Genomic DNA, 18,317 nt, shown 5'->3' with positions numbered 1-18,317 from the left:
AAAACCTTTAAAAACATTTCATAATCCTCTGCTGTCAATGTTGTCAAGGACACCCACTCATCTATCGGACAACGAGCCATAGAAAACCAAGCATCAATTTCAATCTCACATTTGGACCAAAACAAATCATCTTCAGCATCAAGCTCCGTCATTTTAAGCTTCATGATATTTCTCCAAACTTTGTGACAAAAAATAATATTATACCATATGTACATGTTAATCTAAGCCTTTAATCATTGACATGACAAGGGGAAGCATTATTCTAAGGGTGGAGGAATTATATCTATTATATTATAAACAATATTAGTTATAGCGTTTCTTGTACAGAAAAATGCACTCGGCTTATCAGATGTAGATTAAGCTCAATTGCATTTTTCTCCCCCTTAACCCGAGGTGACTTAATAATGGACCAAGGGTAATTGTATTAAATTCTGTGTACGCTTCCCAGAATGTACATCGGGGAGCTACTACTTTTTAAATAAACATTTTTTTTTAAAGAAGATCTCGAATTATTATCCATTAATTTATATATATATNGTGTGTGTGTGTGTGTGTGTGTGTGTGTGTGTGTGTGTGTGTGTGTGTGTGTGTGTGTGTGTGTGTGTGTATTGGCCGATATAATATGTTCAAGAGTAATTGGCTGACTGATGAAAATATTAAAACAATTTGTTGTGACGAAAGTGCATTAAATATAGCTGAAAAGGAAACAAAGTACTCAAAAATTACCAACAAAGTTGGACATATCAAGTTCCCTTTAAAAAAATATTTACCATCTAGATCAACAAGACATTTTCCCTATATGTTGGATAATAAAGCGTACAATCGTACCATAAAGTTTAAATTTACATACTTTATGTAAAACTCACAGTCACAGTACAGCTATATCAACTTGTATAAATCTTAGTTTCTGCCTTTTTGAAGATTTTTTGAAGCAAGAAAAAACTGGGGAAGTATTTTAAAATTTTGCTGTTCACCGTAGCTTTACGAAAGCGCTTTCTGAAAGTTACATTCTAGTTCTAAAAGTTAAGAATTGTTGGAAACCTGACGTTTTCTTTGAACAAATAATGTAGGTTCTTAAAATTTTAAATTTCAAACTTTGTTGTTTTTACAAAATATAATTATTAGTTTAAAAAGAAAGTTTGCTAAAATACAGTTTAGAACCCTATTAAAAATTTAAACTTGTCGTTCCCATAATCAGATAATCTCATTGTCGTTACAGGAAATGAAGTAAATAAAAAAAAATGCAAACAGTTATTTTTATCAATAATAATCACTCACGTTAAAATAAATGTATTTGAACATCAGATAATTTTGCCAATATATACCCTGGATTTAATTTATACTTAAAGCACTCGTGTATGAAGAGGGAAAATTATACGAAAAACACACATTTTCGATTTATATTGTATTTTCATTGCCTTTGAGCTTACGTAAAATTCAATAGAGAGGTTCAGAAAATTAAGCTTGATAATAAATTTTTAATATGAGTTTTATTCTATGTGACGTTTTTGATTTGCTTTATGTCCCTTTGGCACTTTTTTTCAATTTAACACCATTTTCTCAAATCCGCACAAGCCAACAATCGAAGACAGGTAAAAACAAAAGGAACCCAACTTGATAAAAAATTGCGTTATTAAACCGAGTCGACAGGGATTTCAGTTCAAAAGGATCGACCGGGAATACAGGGGGAGTTAATTATATCTTGGAAGTCTAAGATGGGAAGGAAACCCTCTCGGGAAATCTGACTCTGGTGTTTACTAATCAAAAGGGATAAGGAAGCAGTAGAGGATGACGCATGGCAGCCTAGGACACCTAAATTATATCCATCAGTCATTCGGATATAGTGACAGACACCTGGAATTGCGAACAGGTGAACAAATGTAATATCGAACGACTTGCACACGAATGCAGACTGTATGTGTTTATTTTCAAACTCTTACAGTATACCGCAGTTCTAAAAAAGAATTCTTTTCGTAATTTTATGGTGAATTACTCGTTACAGTACACATCCAGATGTGCAGCTCTCATTTTTTTTAATCTGTACAAATGTCGATAGACGAACCGTCAGATCGGATGAATTGGTTTGCCATAATGATTGATAGCCTGCCAGTGGATTACACATATTTTACAATTTGTTCCGTACAGCTAGTAAGTAGCAGATATCAATAAATTCCACAACTTTGCTGTATGTTTATATTTGTAAAAAAATTTAATAATTGTGAATTTGTTCATTTATACGTAGTTTTACTTAAATAAACCCATACTTTTATTTCCAGCAATGTGCAATGATCTCTCTCTTTCTCCATTTCTCTCTCTATTTATCTATATATCCATCTGTATATTTTATACATTTTATAACTAGTTTTTTACATTAGGCTACTTTTTAAGTCTGTTATGAAATAAATAAATCAAATCCATTATGTTTCGTGGTCCGACTGACCAAATAACTTCTTTCAATTAATTAATCTTCATGTTAGTTATTGGTTGAAATAAAAAGCCAGCGTCACGCGCGGGATTCGAACCCACGACCTTCGGATAAATACGCCGCTGCTCTACCATTTGCGCAATCGTGACCTCGATCCGCTCGGACACCAACTTCCCATCTCAACCAACCTTTCGAATTCTCCCATATTTTTGCCATTTTTCAAATGTCGTGTAATCGACGACAAATGAAATGGCCACAAGAGCTTTAGTGAATATATACTTCGTTTTACTTATTAAATCCATTATATTTCGTGGTCCGATTGACCAATTAATATATTTCAGTTAATTAAGTTTTTTAGTTGAGATAAAAAAGTCAGCGTCACCAGCGGGATTCGAACCCGCGACCTTCGGCTCAATAAGCCGCTGCTCTAACCACTTGAGCTATAGCGACTTCGACGCAGCGGCGTATTTAGCCGAAGGTCGTGTGTTCGAATCCTGCTCGTGACGCTGGCTTTTTTATTTCAACCAATACCTTACACAAAGATATATAAATCAATTATAACCTAAAAACAGCGTGCTTTAACATTTTTATCTACTTTTTTCTATATATTGCAAGTTCTTCCATTGAGCATCAAACTTCAAACATAACTCATGTAAATTCCTTAAAAATTTTAATCGTAGAAGGGGAATTTAACATCCAAATTTAAATAAATAAACAATATAAATAAACGTATATATTTGGTTTGCAAATTGTTTCAATTCAATAAATTATTTTCGATGTATTTCTTCTCACCAATTCTAACTAAACTAACTAAATTCGATATTCCATGTAAAAATTTAGGCATAAGTAAGACATTAAATAGATGTTGATATGCGGTTTTTAAGCCAAATCTTTATTTAAATATAAACAAGGATTTCAATTTTTATTATCCTAAATAATTTATGACTGCGTTTTTGGATTAGCATATCAAGAGGTTATTTACTCTTTCCTTTACACCCACTACGGCGTATTTGCCTATCAACGATACTAGGGGTATTCACGATATTTGTAAAATTATAACTCGCGTTAACTCGAATAGAGAAATGTCCAGTAAGATGGTGAACGCCCCCTTCTTTTCTTAACATGTTAAACGTTAATTTTTCCACAATGCTGCGCGGGCGATTAGTAGACCCAAAAATAAAGCTATAGCAGTCCTTGCAGGTTTGTTGTTATTTGTTTTGTGTTAAATTGTAAGATGCCAGTAGTTAATAAAAAGGAAAATTAATCAACTCTTTCATTCAAAGTGCACTCAAAAAGTACTAACAAATGACACGCTTCAGTTCGTGCCGACATGCCTAACTTGTATGCTAACGTCTAACAGCCTACACTTTATAGGATAGGGGATGTATCTATTCAGAATGAGAGTATAAGCACAGGTCAGAAATTGACAAAAGAGTTGTATTGGTCTGATTTAATTAATGCGTATTTAAGAATAAAAATACGTGCGAACAAAAAACAGCTGTTAAATTCATGGCTGCCATGTTGGTTACCTACGCCCTAACGGAGAGCAATGTACATTTTCGAGCTAACATGTAACATTGACCCTGGCCTGTTAGATCTAGCAATGTTAATTAGGCGATTGTTACAAGTCTACGTCATCATTTTTCTCGGTCTAACAGGACCTAACAGAGTTAACAGGGTTAATACAAAGACCGTGAAAACCCCTACTTTGTATAACTCGTCAACATCCTTAAAAGATAATAAAAAAGTTCAGAGTTTTTTATCTTGTTCTCAGCTGTGTTATAACGGAATTTATGCATGAACAGCGCGTGTTATGTACGTTACACTTGTTTCGTTCCAGTTTACAAGCCGATGCAAACCAGGACTAAAGGAAACAAACGTTTTCAATTTTCAATATCTAAACTAATATTGTTTGTATGAATTTAATGGATTTACATAGGCTAAAAAATTTTATTATAAATGGTTGTGGTATGACCTAACTTTAAAGCACTAACAGTAATACATCTCCAGGGTTGAGGAATTTAATCTTGAGGAAGAGTATTATCACAATTTTGCAAATAACACGTCAAGGAAAATTAAAAGGTGTGCATACAGGGTGCGTGACGGAGGGAGTCCCGAGCAGAGAATGACGAGCGGTTTATGCGGGTCAGGTGTGACAACCCCGTCGACAATAAAGAACAATGACAAACGCTACTAGATTCTATCTACGAGATGACTTGATCTTCATTTTATGCCACCCGGACCTGTTTCGAACGGCTCGTGTGGAACAAAAAACGAAAAGGAATCGTGGAATTATCGCCCCTGGGAGTGATACGGGCGTGGAACACCCACGGAAGCCGATTCGGCCTATTTTGAATTTGACACGTTCACGCAAGTGGGCCAGCCATAAAAATACTTATCTTGATTTGACTCCAAAATATTCCGGCCATTACAAAGCGACGGACGGTTCCGTTTTATTTACGAACCTATTAACCACAACCAGGGATGTCTTCAAATTTTTTATAACTGCACCTCTTATGAGGTTATCATCAGTCCAGGGAGAAAATTAACCTTTGGGTTATATTTCATGTTTTTCCTTCTCGATAAATTAACCTTTCTGTCGGACTTAAATCTTGGAGCTTGTCGGATTAATCGAGATTCCGTTTGGCACCTGTCAAATTTTTTATAAAAGTTTTATAACGTAAAGAACAGAAAAACATGGTTGGTGAAGGCATTTTTGAGTATGCGAAAATAAAATAATTCATAATTTCGACATTTATTTCATTCTTTTATTTATCTTGTGATGTGATGGCCAGAATTACAACACCTATGCGTGTTTAAATTATTCTCGAACAAAATGTTATAAAGACCATTTAACAATAATCAGATATTTTTTATTTCTACTGGGATAGTCCAGATTTAAAAAAATAAAGTAATTCCTGCTGTACAGGAAAGCCTAACGTACAAATACCTGTTCAGCGTGGCTGACCAGGTATACAAATTCAGAACCACTTTTAAATACATTTTCCTAATTATACTTATGAAAAATTTGAATGGATAAACAGGAATTCGAACCCGCTAGCATTTTTGCAGGCCAAATTGACCGAGCTCATATTTTATCGATCAATGTGGATCAAATATATAACCGTGTTCGAAATATAATAAAATAAAATAAAAGGAAAGTGGATTGGTTATTGTGTACTATCCAAAGATAAATATGATGGAATTGTTCTTGTTGTTTTCCATAACTAATATATGTAAGTTATTACTATGTGGACAACATAAACAACCGGATTTGGCTATTTTGGGCGATTAACATTTTAAAATTAATTAACGATTAATTAATTGCGAAATTATTAATGATTAAAAAAGTTAATATTTATCAAAATTGTAATTAACGATTAAAAAGTTTAACGTTAATCCAGATTATGATCAAGGGTTAAAAAAGTAAATCGTTAATATAGATCAAGCCTGGGATTGGTAAAATAAACCTTTAATCTTAATAATTGATTATTTTAATGTGATATTCAACTGCTTTCAATCCTATCAAAGAAAATTTAAGCAATCGAGTGAATAATAGGGGTATTCACGATCGTGTTAACCCTTTTAACTCTGTTAGGTCCTGTAAGATGGAGAAAAATGATGACGTAGATTTGGAAGAATCGGCTAGATAACATTGCTCGATCTAACAAGTCAGGACCAATGTTAAATGTTAGGTCAAAAATGAAGTCACATTGTTATCCCTTAGGGCATAGGTAACCAACATGGCAGCCATGAATTTAACAGCTGTTTTTTGTTTACACGTATTTTCATTCTTAAATACGCATTAAATAAATCAGATAAATACATTTCTTTTGTTAATTTCTGACCTGTCCTTACACTTTCATTCATAATAGAAACACCCCATATTTTATAAAGTTGTAGGCTGTTAGACGTTAGCATACAAGTTAGGTACGTTGGCACGAATTGAAGCTTGTCATTTGTTAGTACTTTTCGAGTGCATAGATAGCGTTTTGAAAGAAAGAGTTGATTAATTTTCATTTTTTATTAACTTCTGGCATCTTACAATTTAACGCAAAACAAAACCAAACAAACAACAACAAGCCTTCAAGGATTGAAATTCTGATAACAACGACTGCAAATAACTAAGAAAGACATACGACATCCCGAATGGCCTATGGACGGCCTAAAGATACTTACGTTTACCCCGAGGAATATCAAATACTTTTATGGCGCAGCGGGCGTGGGTGAATGTGATTTATTAGTGTAAATGGAGGAGCTTATCCTTAATTACCCTCCTGGAGGAATATCGAGTACTCTGAGGTAGTGTGAACGAAGTATGGTAGATGAATGTAATTTATTAGTGTAAATATCAAGTACTTTCGGGGAGTGTGAGTGTATGTGTTGTGTATATGTGTAACTTATTAGCATGAATGCAAGGTTCATTACCCCTCAAATATTATGGGGGTATATATACGTGTATATGTAGTCCTACTTCATGACTAATGCTTAATATGCATCAAAATTTGTCATTTTCATCATCATTGCTTTAGTACCAAATTTCCTTTTCGTTTATGAAAAACGCTTTTGGGAAAAAATTATTCATCAGAAACAATCCAGAGGCGACCGTGGGGATCGAACCCACAACTTGATCGACTAGTCGAGAGTCTGATTTATTCTGACCTGAAATAACCCGTCAGCTTGAGGCAGGATGAGTGCTTTGTATATGGTAGTTCAATTTTCCTGATTTTTTGGCGCCTTCTTGGCTAAAAATAATGGATTTTTAATTTTTCAGTTTTTGTCTTTCTTGAAAACTCACGTTTTCACGAGTAAAGGCACACTTTCTTTGAACTCTTATGAATGGATTTTGACAATTATTTTAGATTCATTAAATTGATGGTTTCGAAGCGGCATGACTAAAAAAATTGTAAAAATAACGTTGATAGCAAGTTGGCAGTGTACAGAAAATCGACCTCTCTCCACCGTATAACTGAATAACGTGAAAAATCAACACAGGTCCTGAGTTGATGGAGTCCATTCAGACGTGATTGATGTCACCCTGTCACACACCCTTCTAGAGAAAGGATGTGATTTCCACATGTTATTTCCCTGGCACCGACTCCTATTGGGTAATTTCCCAAACAGAACACAATACATATCTCTGTTTCCCTGCAGAATCACTCAGGGGGGCGATGTTTTTCCCTCGGGGGTGTTTTCCCATTATGACGCCATATTTTCTTCACGAGTCTCTTTCCGGCCGTCCTACTTCATGACTAATGCTTAATATGCATCAAAATTTGTCATTTTCATCATCATTGCTTTAGCATCAAATTTCCTTTTCGTTTATGAAAAACGCTTTTGGGAAAAAATCAATACATTTCTTATTCCCAAAACACGTTTAAACTGAATGATTTATGCTCAAATCGTCTGGGCAATCGCTACGGGAAAAAACAAAACATTTGGAGCAAACTTCCGGAAAAAAAGGAATTTTAAAATAGACAAATTTATTGAAATTTTAACTAATTTAAGACTTAGGTATTTCCCTAATATTTGGAAAGCTGTTGAGTTTACCATAATGGTATAACCATGCATATATGCGAAAAAATTTTGCCAAAAAGACGGAAACTCTACATTGAAAAAACGAACAGTATACGAATCCTTCAGTATGGATTCAGAAACCAGCATAAATCATATACATAGAATCACTGATGGAATTCATAGACATATCGCAGGCCTTTGACAAGGTTTGGCAGGAATTCATAATCTTCAAAATCTTCCCAAAACAATATATTCAATTTTTCACCTCCTATCATTCGGAAAGACAAATAGAACATTAATAGATAAACCAGTCGTCTTCAATGGTAAGTAGTTTCATCCCAGAATTCAGTTATGTATTTAGGCATAACAATGGATAAAAAAATTAAATTGGAAGAACTTTATTTCATATACCGTCAACTTGTTGGTTGCTGGAAGAATTCCCGGCTATCAAGACAAAATAAATAATGCTTTATAATCACATATTAAAAAATATATGGATTTATGGTATACGTCTTTGGGGGTTTGTAAAAAGAAACATTACAGTGATAGTACAACGGTTCCAAAATAAAGTTCTACGAAATATGGTAGAAACGCCTTGGTATATCTGCAATAGCGACATAAAGAGATATTTGAACATCCCGCACATTGACACTGACAATGAGATCACACGGTATACTTCTAATCTGTATAAAAGCCAACCGTACACCGATGCCAAACGCCTTCTACATATTCTATACGAAGACGATTGAAGATGATTAATTATTTATTAATTATTAGCCATTTGAGTCATCTAAAATGTTACTACGTGAACACAACTAAACTATGACTGTAATTCCTCAACTAATTATACACGATTTTTTCGAAATGAAAAATTTGTTGTCACAGGCAGGATTCGAACCCACGACTTTCAGCGAGATATCATCGAAGTCACGGTAGCTCAATTGGTAGAGCCGCGGCGTATCTAGCCAAAAGTCGTGAGTTCGAATCCCGCCTGTGACACAAATTTTTGATTACGAAAAAAAAGTGTATAATTAATTGAGTATTTATATAATTAAGCATAAGCTGATAAAAATAATTAAAAAGTTAGTATGTTTGTAATGCGTGGACTAATGTTTATTTATTACTAAACTGGCCATTGAATAATTAAGAGATACTCTCATTTCCAGTTTTAATTAAAAAAATTTTTTTTTAATTTTAACGAGGGTTCGCAACATCAGAGGTTATATCAACCCTCGGGGTTTTTGAAATAAAGCCAAATTTGTAAGTATGTCGGGATCGAATACGGGGCGCAGGATTCGAACCCCGGACCGACAGTGATGAGTGCAGTGTCAACGCCAAAACCCTTGCGGCCACCGACGCCCCCTCTAATAAATGTATTATTAAAAAATAATATAGATCGAAAATGCATTTCTTATTATTCGAACAAATATTATCGTGTAAAATTAAGAGCTCATAAAAATGTACATGGGTAATACTGTTTCATATTTTCTTAAAAGTTTGTTAAATTCTCAAACTGCCGGAGATAACTTTTTCCTTGCTAGTAAATATTATATAACATTTTCTTGTTTTTTGTCTTATTTTCCAAGAGAAAGGTTTAAATTTTATATAAATAAGTACAAGAAATATTATGTTTTTGTAATGATCTGTTTAGTACAACTGGTAAAAACAATTTTTTCTTAGACATAAATTTCAAATAATTAAATAAAATTGAAATTTATCCAAGATATTCTGCGACCAATTGGCAGACATGTCAAAATAGATTAGGTTTGGAACACTTCGTTTTGCTTACATACCATCATCAGGTTTGCTAATACAGTAAAAGACCAAGCAGGGTAGATTGGGGGAAAAGAATTACCAATAAATATTTAAACCGCGTTTTGTGGGGTTTCTCAAATCACTTCTCTCAAATTTTGAATTTGATGTGGGCCTTAGGCACCCTGTATAATTTTTCTTCAAAAAAGGTAAACATTTGAAACTAGACTAAAAAATATTAAAGATGTATTTTTTTTTTCTTTTTTTTGACAGTCTTATTGGTTCAAGAGAAATTCAGCCGAGCTATCTACAACGGACGGACTGGTGAATATGAAACTGAATATATATTATTAACGTAAACCATTCACATATTACATTCATAATATTTCTCTTCGGTCAGAGTTTTAAATGATTGGTAAATGTTCGCAACTTGAAAGTGAAGCGGTGAATGTTAACACTCCCCTCCTTGTTTCATTTATTTTCTAAACAATTCATTGTTTAGCGATAGAGTTTAAACTGGTTAAAAAAATATACGCGGAATCAGATGAAAAGGGTGGGCCCCGTCTCAATTTATCACCGATTGATATATCCTCCATGAAAACTGATACGTCGACTCAGGGACCCTCCTATTGTCCCGTTCGACTCCGTACAAACTCAATTTTCATTTGGTTCCCTTGCAGCATTTAAAATGTAAATACGAGATGAGGGAAATATAGTTTGCGGACATGTGCGTCGGATCCAATTGGGTTTCCGCACGATGTGATCAAAGGTCTCCCCTGTTTTGTCAACAGTCCCGACTCCCCCGAGGCACGAGAGAAGGGCGAATAATTATTCTGGGAAAGCACACTTTCATGTGCCTATCGTCACCCTCTTTTGTTATCCCGTTTGCATAATTAATTACTCGATCCTTATGATGGCTGTTTACCCTGACTGTCCCTGCGAATCTCCTCTTTGGTGAAATCGCATTAGCCATGGTCTTTCGAGCTTGTTTCTGCCCGTCACATATGCAAATCTGGCGGCACAAGACAAAACCACGATAAAAACACAGACGCTGAATTATTCTTGAGCGAAAAGCGTGTCGTTTTATTGGACTTTTTTAAATTAACAGCCAACAGCGCATAATAATAATTATAACCAATGGGCATATTTGGGTTCGGTGTAGAATGTCATTTACGCTATTTATCATTGTATTTTATTTATGAGTGCGCATGAGTTTGTGGTAGTGCATATTGTAGTTGTTCTCTGATTTGTATGTTAAAGTGAATAATTTATACAGTGTGTTTATGTTCTCGTTGTGTTTTCCGGCAGCAGTGACCCTTTTGTTGAAGTGTTTATTGTTCTGCTTGCGTTCACATTTTAGCAAACAAATTAACTATTTACCTGATTTAGTGATTTATAGAGACTTCATTTTTGTTGGAATCTGGTCATCAAGCAGATATTGTTTACACGGATATGTCCAAAGCCTAGGACAACATAAATTATTCGATACTCATTATGAAGCTAAAAGATGCGGGAGTTGGTCGGCCACTTCGTTCTTGAACAGAATCTTTCCTAGAGGTAAATATCAAAATGCATGCTCAGAAGCTTTGGAAATTGCTTTGGAAAGTGAGTGTATTTATTAGAGTGAATGGGGAGTGGCTGATGGTGGAATAGCATCCCCATCACCCCTCGAGCTGTGTACGTGACTTGATCGATGGCGGAATATTTATAAAAGTACCCCCATCGACCCCAATTGGATTGTTTGTTATTGTATGCAGGTTGATGGAGGAATATTCAGTACTCCATCCACAAAATAGAATGAATGCAATGTGTGAATGTATTCATTTGTGTGAATGCGTGTCGAATGTGTGTTACAATATTTCTCATGCGCACGGGGCTGAAATGACCAGCTGTCCGATGCCTCTAAAAAAAGAAAACAAAACCAATAGTTTGGAGATTCCCCAACCTACCTAGGTACCAGCCTCACTATGAACGAACAATATTGTTTATCTGCATTATTGTCTAAATCTCTTCGTTAAGCTTAAAGATTTTTATGAGATCCGAAAGTGTCGGTCCTTGTTTATTCTTCAAGAACGGCATTAGGAGGACTGTGAGCCTGCGTAGGCTTCAGAACAACAGAGTGTTCAGCTGTTTTTTCCTGGCATTATATACACAGGCTTGTTCTAGTTGCTTCGAGGACCTCAGGAGTTAGCCTTCGATAAACTGAATGTTTTTTATCAAAACACAGGATGTCTCTCGAACATCCTTCAAGTCTTGGAATTTCCTCGGATCCTGGACCTTCAAACTTACAGAAGAAATGTTCCGCTGTTACTTCTTCTTCCAGGCAATTTCCTGCCAGATTGTTTCTGCCGTTTCGAGATCGTACATATACCTCAGAGTTAGCCGTCGTTGGACTTAAAACTTTTTATCAGACCCCAAAGTTTTGTTAAAGGCACTCGGACTACCTTCAGGTCTTGGATTTTCCTCTCCCAGGAGAAGGAATCTAGTCCGCACAGAACATCGAACGGAGGACATGTTTCTCTTTTTTTCTTCTTCCTAGTAATATCTGCGCTGGCTTATTTCTTCTGTTCCGATTCTGTGTAATTTGTCTACGGTGGCTGCACTGTCCAGTCATCAGGCGTACTATTATTCTAGTCTACCAATTTATATTTTTTGTTCACTGGACCATTGGTGCTTTTTTTCAAGTATATACAATGACATCCCACTTGGTTATGTATTGCAACCATTCTACGTTCTCATAAAATGTAAAAAGAAGCTCTTATTGCACTACCACGAACCTATTTATATTTTTTGTTCACTGGATCATTGGTGCTTTTTTTCAAGTGTATACAATGACATCCCACTTGGTTATGTATTGCAACCATTCTACGTTCTCATAAAATGTAAAAAGAAGCTCTTATTGCACTACCACGAACCTATTTATATTTTTTGTTCACTGGATCATTGGTGCTTTTTTTCAAGTATATACAATGACATCCCACTTGGTTATTTATACAGTTGTTTTCTCCAGAAAAATATTAATAGTAAAGTTAGATTTATTTTGATTATGTTTACACTGGGTGATTAGGTACAGTGATAAATATACATATATATATATATTTTTTTTTTTTTTTTTTTGATACTTGATGTTTCATGTGAAATAGTTTTGAAGCCTTTTATTATTTATCTATAACCAACGATTCAGTTGAAATTTGGGTGTAAGATAAATTTTGAACATTTTACTAATTTTTGTTTAAAAATGATGTGCGACTATGATATTCAAATCTTACCTAGTGTGAATTGAGACCTTATTAAACAGAATAAAAATTTGGGCGTTGGCCATCATGAATTTGCTTGAAAAGAAAACCCATCATAATATTGCAATCAAGAGGCCCTTAATGCTTTTAATTCCAGATGAAACCCCCAAGGAACATCCGGCCTTGCATAGTTCGGCCAAGTTTTGAAGGCGATATTGATTTTATGAGTAAAATCTTGGAGAGAACAGCGTCGTTATGAAACTTTTGTAACTCTATTAATAACTTTCTTGTGGAACTCTCCCCAAGGGACTGATTGGTACTAACGAACCGTCCACCACAATTCATGCCAAACATATTTCAATTAGCCGTTAATGGGTTTTGGCGTCCCTTAAATACAAATAGGTCTTTAAATTGTTTATCGCTTACATATCGCTCACGTGCCAGGGAAAATGATCAACAAATTATTATTTAAACGATTTTGTAATAAAAGTTGTTACTTATCTGTAAAAGAATATTTCATTCATACGGTCCCATAGAAAAGTATTTTATATAGGATAAAACGCCTATGTAAATATAACAGAAAATGAGGTTGTATGAACAACTGGATATAACCTAAGACAGTGATTTTGAATTACGTCAGGTTCTAAAGTGGTTATGAGCGCGTTAAACTTGTTTAGTACATAGTATGTGCTGGGAAAAAATATTTTTTCATAAAAGGCACCTATATTGTTCAAAGCACCACAATGTCTTCAAGGAACTGTGAAATAAAAATTGAAAAAAAAACTCTCTTGACAAATACAAAATATCTTTTATCGATTAGTTGTTACTTTGTGGGAAAAAAAATGTAAAAATATTTTCTTTCTGCACGATAAGTTCTCGTACACATTCACATACGTCAATTTGAAATAATAAATTTTCTTCGATTTTCATTCAATTCCTCTTCTCTCGTAAAATTGCCACATCAAACCATTTTACACAATTAATATGAATTTTTTCTCTGGATTCTTACTGCAAAAAAATATGTACATTTTGTTTTTTATTGTAGTTTCTACTTCTATGCGTACCGCCAGACCCTTGAATATTATATGAATATGAATTAACTATTTATTTAATGATCTCACAATATCTGGATCGCTCTTTTATCTAACGAATATGAAGAGAGAGATATACCATTTGGATATTTAATTAGAGAGATTATAAAGCGAAGAATGTACATTAAGACGTTACATATTTAGATAACTAGACAAATTAGTAAATACATAAATAAACCAATAAATTAATAAAGCGAGAATGTTAGTGAAAGAATAGATAGAAATTATTAGAAAGAATGGAATGGATACATGTAAATATAGAAAATTATAGGAAAATTGATCTGCTTTTCGCCGTTAAATTAACATGAATACTAAAACGAGATATAAAAGAAATTATTAAAAATTCAGTGAGTGCAAAAGGAAGAGAGAGGGGGATAGGATGGATGAAAGGGAGGAAGAGAGACATACTATGAGAGGAAAGAGGAAAGAGGAGCAAGTGATGGTGAAATGTAAAAAAGAGTGAGTGGGAACGGTCGGAAAGGGAGTGAGAAAGAGATAGAAACCGATATGGAAGCATTAATGAAATGAAGGTAAATAGATCCGCAGAAAGGAGAGAGAAAAAGAACAGAGAAAGAAAGAGAGAGAGGGTGATAAGGTGATGTAGAGAAAGTGTGATAAATAGTGAGGTGGAGTTAAAGAAAGAGGGTGATGGGGAGAGGAAGAGAGAGAGAGAAAAAGAGAGAGAGAGAGTGAGGGAGGGAAAGAGGGAGAGAGAGAGAGACGGTGATGTAGAGGAAGTGTGATAAATAGTGAGGTGGTGTGTGAGAGATAATGAAAGAGGGTGATGGGGAGAGAAAAAGAGAGAGATGGAGAGAGAGAGGGAGAGAGAGGGAGCGAGAGGGTGATGTAGAGAAAGTGTGATAAATAGTGAGGTGGTGTGAGAGAGATAAAGAAAGAGGGTGTTGGGAGAGAAGGAGAGAGAGAGGGAGAGAAAGAGAGGGAGAGAGAGGGTGATGTAGAGGAAGTGTGATAAATAGTGAGGTGGTGTGTGAGAGATAATGAAAGAGGGTGATGGGGAGAGAAAAAGAAAGAGAGGGAGAGAAAGAGAGGGAGAGAGAGGGTGAGAGAGAGGGAGAGAGAGGGTGATGTAGAGAAAGTGTGATAAATAGTGAGGTGGTGTGAGAGAGATAGAGAAAGAGAGAGAGAGAAAGAGAGAGAGAGAAAGAGATAGAGAGAAAGAGTGAGAGAGAGAGTGAGGAAGCGACATACACACAAACACACACATACTACCGAAAAAGCTAAATAAAGATGTCAGAGCATAAATAGTGGAGATATGAAATATTTTTTATTTAAATTGTAAATTAACTATTTCCAGTCAAAATGAATGTCAACTATTCAAACCTTCCTCATAGTAACAACCAATCTTCAAATTAAAAAGTATCCTTCAATTAATTTATCAAGAATTTATTAGATTACAACAAGGATCTCCGAGGATGCCATATTCACAAGGGAGCTCATACGACCATGAGTATTGCCTAAAATAATTATTTTTAATTATTGACCAATTGACAAAGGTGACATAATTGCCATTCACACCCTAGGAAAATAAAGGTACTTCTGATAATATTTACCAGCTATGTTTTACAGTTTCTGAAAGTTAAGACTTCTGCAATATTCTGTCCAGTTTTTTAACATTCCCCCTGGTTGTTTATCTTTAACCTTCCGTACTGCTTTTCTCGCGAATCTTCCTAATTCTTCCATACATCTTATCCAGTTTCACGTTCCAGTGACGTAAAACAGGCTTAAAAATACTTACCATAATTTAGTCTTTGCTTGAAAGCTTACTCGAAAAAACCTTTTCAAGATTTATTACATTCTGTCTGGGTGATTATTATCCTTATAATCCCAATCTCCGTCCCACCTTCTTTTGATAATTCCCCGCCCACGCTTATTGTCGTGCTGTGGTTGTCGTGACTTTGTATAGGTTTTTGTTTTATATAATAATAATTTTAAAATATATTTCAGTTCAGTCAAGTTGCTAATTAGTCAATTTTTTGAGATTGGCCTGCCAAGAGAAGGGCAATATGTAATATATTTGAATTCTTGAGCAATTTGCATTTGCAAAAATTCATTACATGTCGCAGTACTGTTCCTAACGATTAAATTCAGAACGAGACCAAGTTTTATTTGGTCTGCATCTCTCTCTCTCTCTCTCTCTCTCTCTCTCTCTCTCTCTCTCTCTCTCTATCACTCTCTCTCATCGGTTTTGCGATGAGCACGTCAAAAACCACGTTTTTGTTCAAAAATCGAGGATAACTGAAAACGGTGGAGAAATCGGGCAAAGTGGATGATGGCCATTGGAAAGCTAATTAAAATTGCCTATCGATTGCTATAGGGCGACGCTTTGAATTTTTGAATTTACTGATGAATGACTGAAGCAGGAAAACATATAAAAAAGTCGTCTTCTTCACCGTAAAATTTCCTAATAAATAAGACCTAGACAGGTCTGTAACTTAAAATCTTTTTTTGATGGGCAGAGTATATCCATCATATGTCTACCTTTAACATCTATGAAATGAGTATAGCGTACTCAGTTTTGATAGAGAAAAATATGAGTATTGCGTAAACACACAACAATAATTTTTTTTAAACAATGAGATCACCGAGATGGATTAATCAATCGCTATCTAATATATATATATATATATATATATATATATATANAGCAGTCCAGTTCCCTCTGTAAACCAACACAGTCGTGAGTAGAAGACACTGAATTAAAAATTTTTAAATCATCTGCCAATAAAGAAAACTTACAATCCTTAAATATACTACAGTCATCATTGAAATAAACAAGAAATAATATGGGCCCGGAGTGAGAACCCTGAGGTACGCCAGAAAATGTAGAAATCCTATCCGATACAGAGTTATTACTGAGAACAGAAAAAAAGCGACCAGATAGAAATGATTCGATGAAGGATAACAAAGGATCACCAACTCCATGGATTTTCAACTTAAACAGAAGAATATCAATGTCAACTCTTTCGAAGGCCTTAGATAAATCTGTATATTCAGCGTGAACACTATTTCCATTCTCAAGGGAATTAACAACAAAATCATAATAATGAAATAAATTTGTACTGGTGGTTCTACCCCTTAAGAAACCATGCTGATTGATGTTAAAATATGATCGAAAAGCTATGCTAAGGGCCTCAGCAAGAATGGAATCTGACAACTTGGCGAAAACAGAAGATTTGCAAACGGGTCTGTAATTAACAATCAAGTGGGAATTACCTTTCTTATAAATAGGAACCACGTATTAATCCATCTCGGTGATCTCGTTGTTTAAAAAAAGTTAGTGTTGTGTGTTACGCAATTACCCAAAAAAATTATCAAAATTTAAAATATTTTCCCTGCTTTTGATGTGCAATTTGTTATAAAATTTTTGAACAAATTAGATCGTCAAAAATAAATTTTATAATTATTTACATTTCTAAAAAGTTGTGGAGTTTTCTGTTCTTCTTTCGTAAATTAACCCACATTTTAATGCAAAAACATAATATTTATGTATTTCTCTTATTTTATGATAAACAACTCTTCAATATATTATAGTGTAATTGCAGTGTAAACTATAGGGTGATGGTATAAATATCAACATCAACAAATAAATTATGAATTCTGGATTTGACAGGACAGTTTATGTGCAACAAATATGTACAGCGACCTCTTATGTAATACTTTCACACTGCTGGAATGAGAAAATGTGACTTTTGAATTCAACAATATATCCATTTTGAAAATATGACATGCTAAGATTTATCTTAAAGTAAAGATCTGTATTCTGTCAGTTTAAGTTTAACAGCCAATTATTACATATTTTCATTTAAACCGACACTACAACATAAAAACAAAAGATTCATAAATATTTATGTGGATGTGAATTTTTATCGTTTTGCTGTTACTAGTGAGTACGTTTGTAGATTTTATTGACCCACCTGTTAAACTGTGGCGCTTAGAGCGTTTCATGCCCGGGTTTCAATGCCGCTATTTATTATCCACTGAAATCTCAGAGTCGCTTTTCGCTTTTGACTGGATTGAATTGATGCCCTGGCTCAACCTCAATCTGGGTGTCATTTGTTTTTGAGCTTTCTCACTCTGCGCCCGGGGTTTTAGCATTCCGCACGAATCGATCCGACATTCGAAAAGGACAAAATGTTCGTTTGAGCGACGATCAAACGTGGTAATGTTGCAAGTTGGTAAAGCAAGATGGAATTTCCGTTTATGTTTAGCCTAGAGACATAAATACAATCAAAGAATGAACAATACAGAAAAGTGTAATACCAAATATTAGATGCT

General features: G+C 34.6%; 1 non-coding gene across 1 annotated transcript; it reads right to left on the bottom strand.

Moving 5' to 3' along the window:
* Positions 1-2,801: 2,801 nt before the first annotated feature.
* Positions 2,802-2,875, bottom strand: Trnan-auu. Its single transcript has one exon. It is a non-coding gene; the product is annotated as a tRNA-Asn (tRNA).
* Between the last annotated feature and the right edge of the window lie 15,442 nt (positions 2,876-18,317).

This window comes from Cimex lectularius, unplaced genomic scaffold (assembly GCF_000648675.2).
Source record: "Cimex lectularius strain Harlan isolate CLEC.00 unplaced genomic scaffold, Clec_2.1 scaffold66, whole genome shotgun sequence".
Taxonomy (NCBI): domain Eukaryota; kingdom Metazoa; phylum Arthropoda; class Insecta; order Hemiptera; family Cimicidae; genus Cimex; species Cimex lectularius.
The sequence above is the reverse complement of the archived record's forward strand: the minus strand, read 5'-3'. Positions and strand labels throughout refer to the sequence as shown.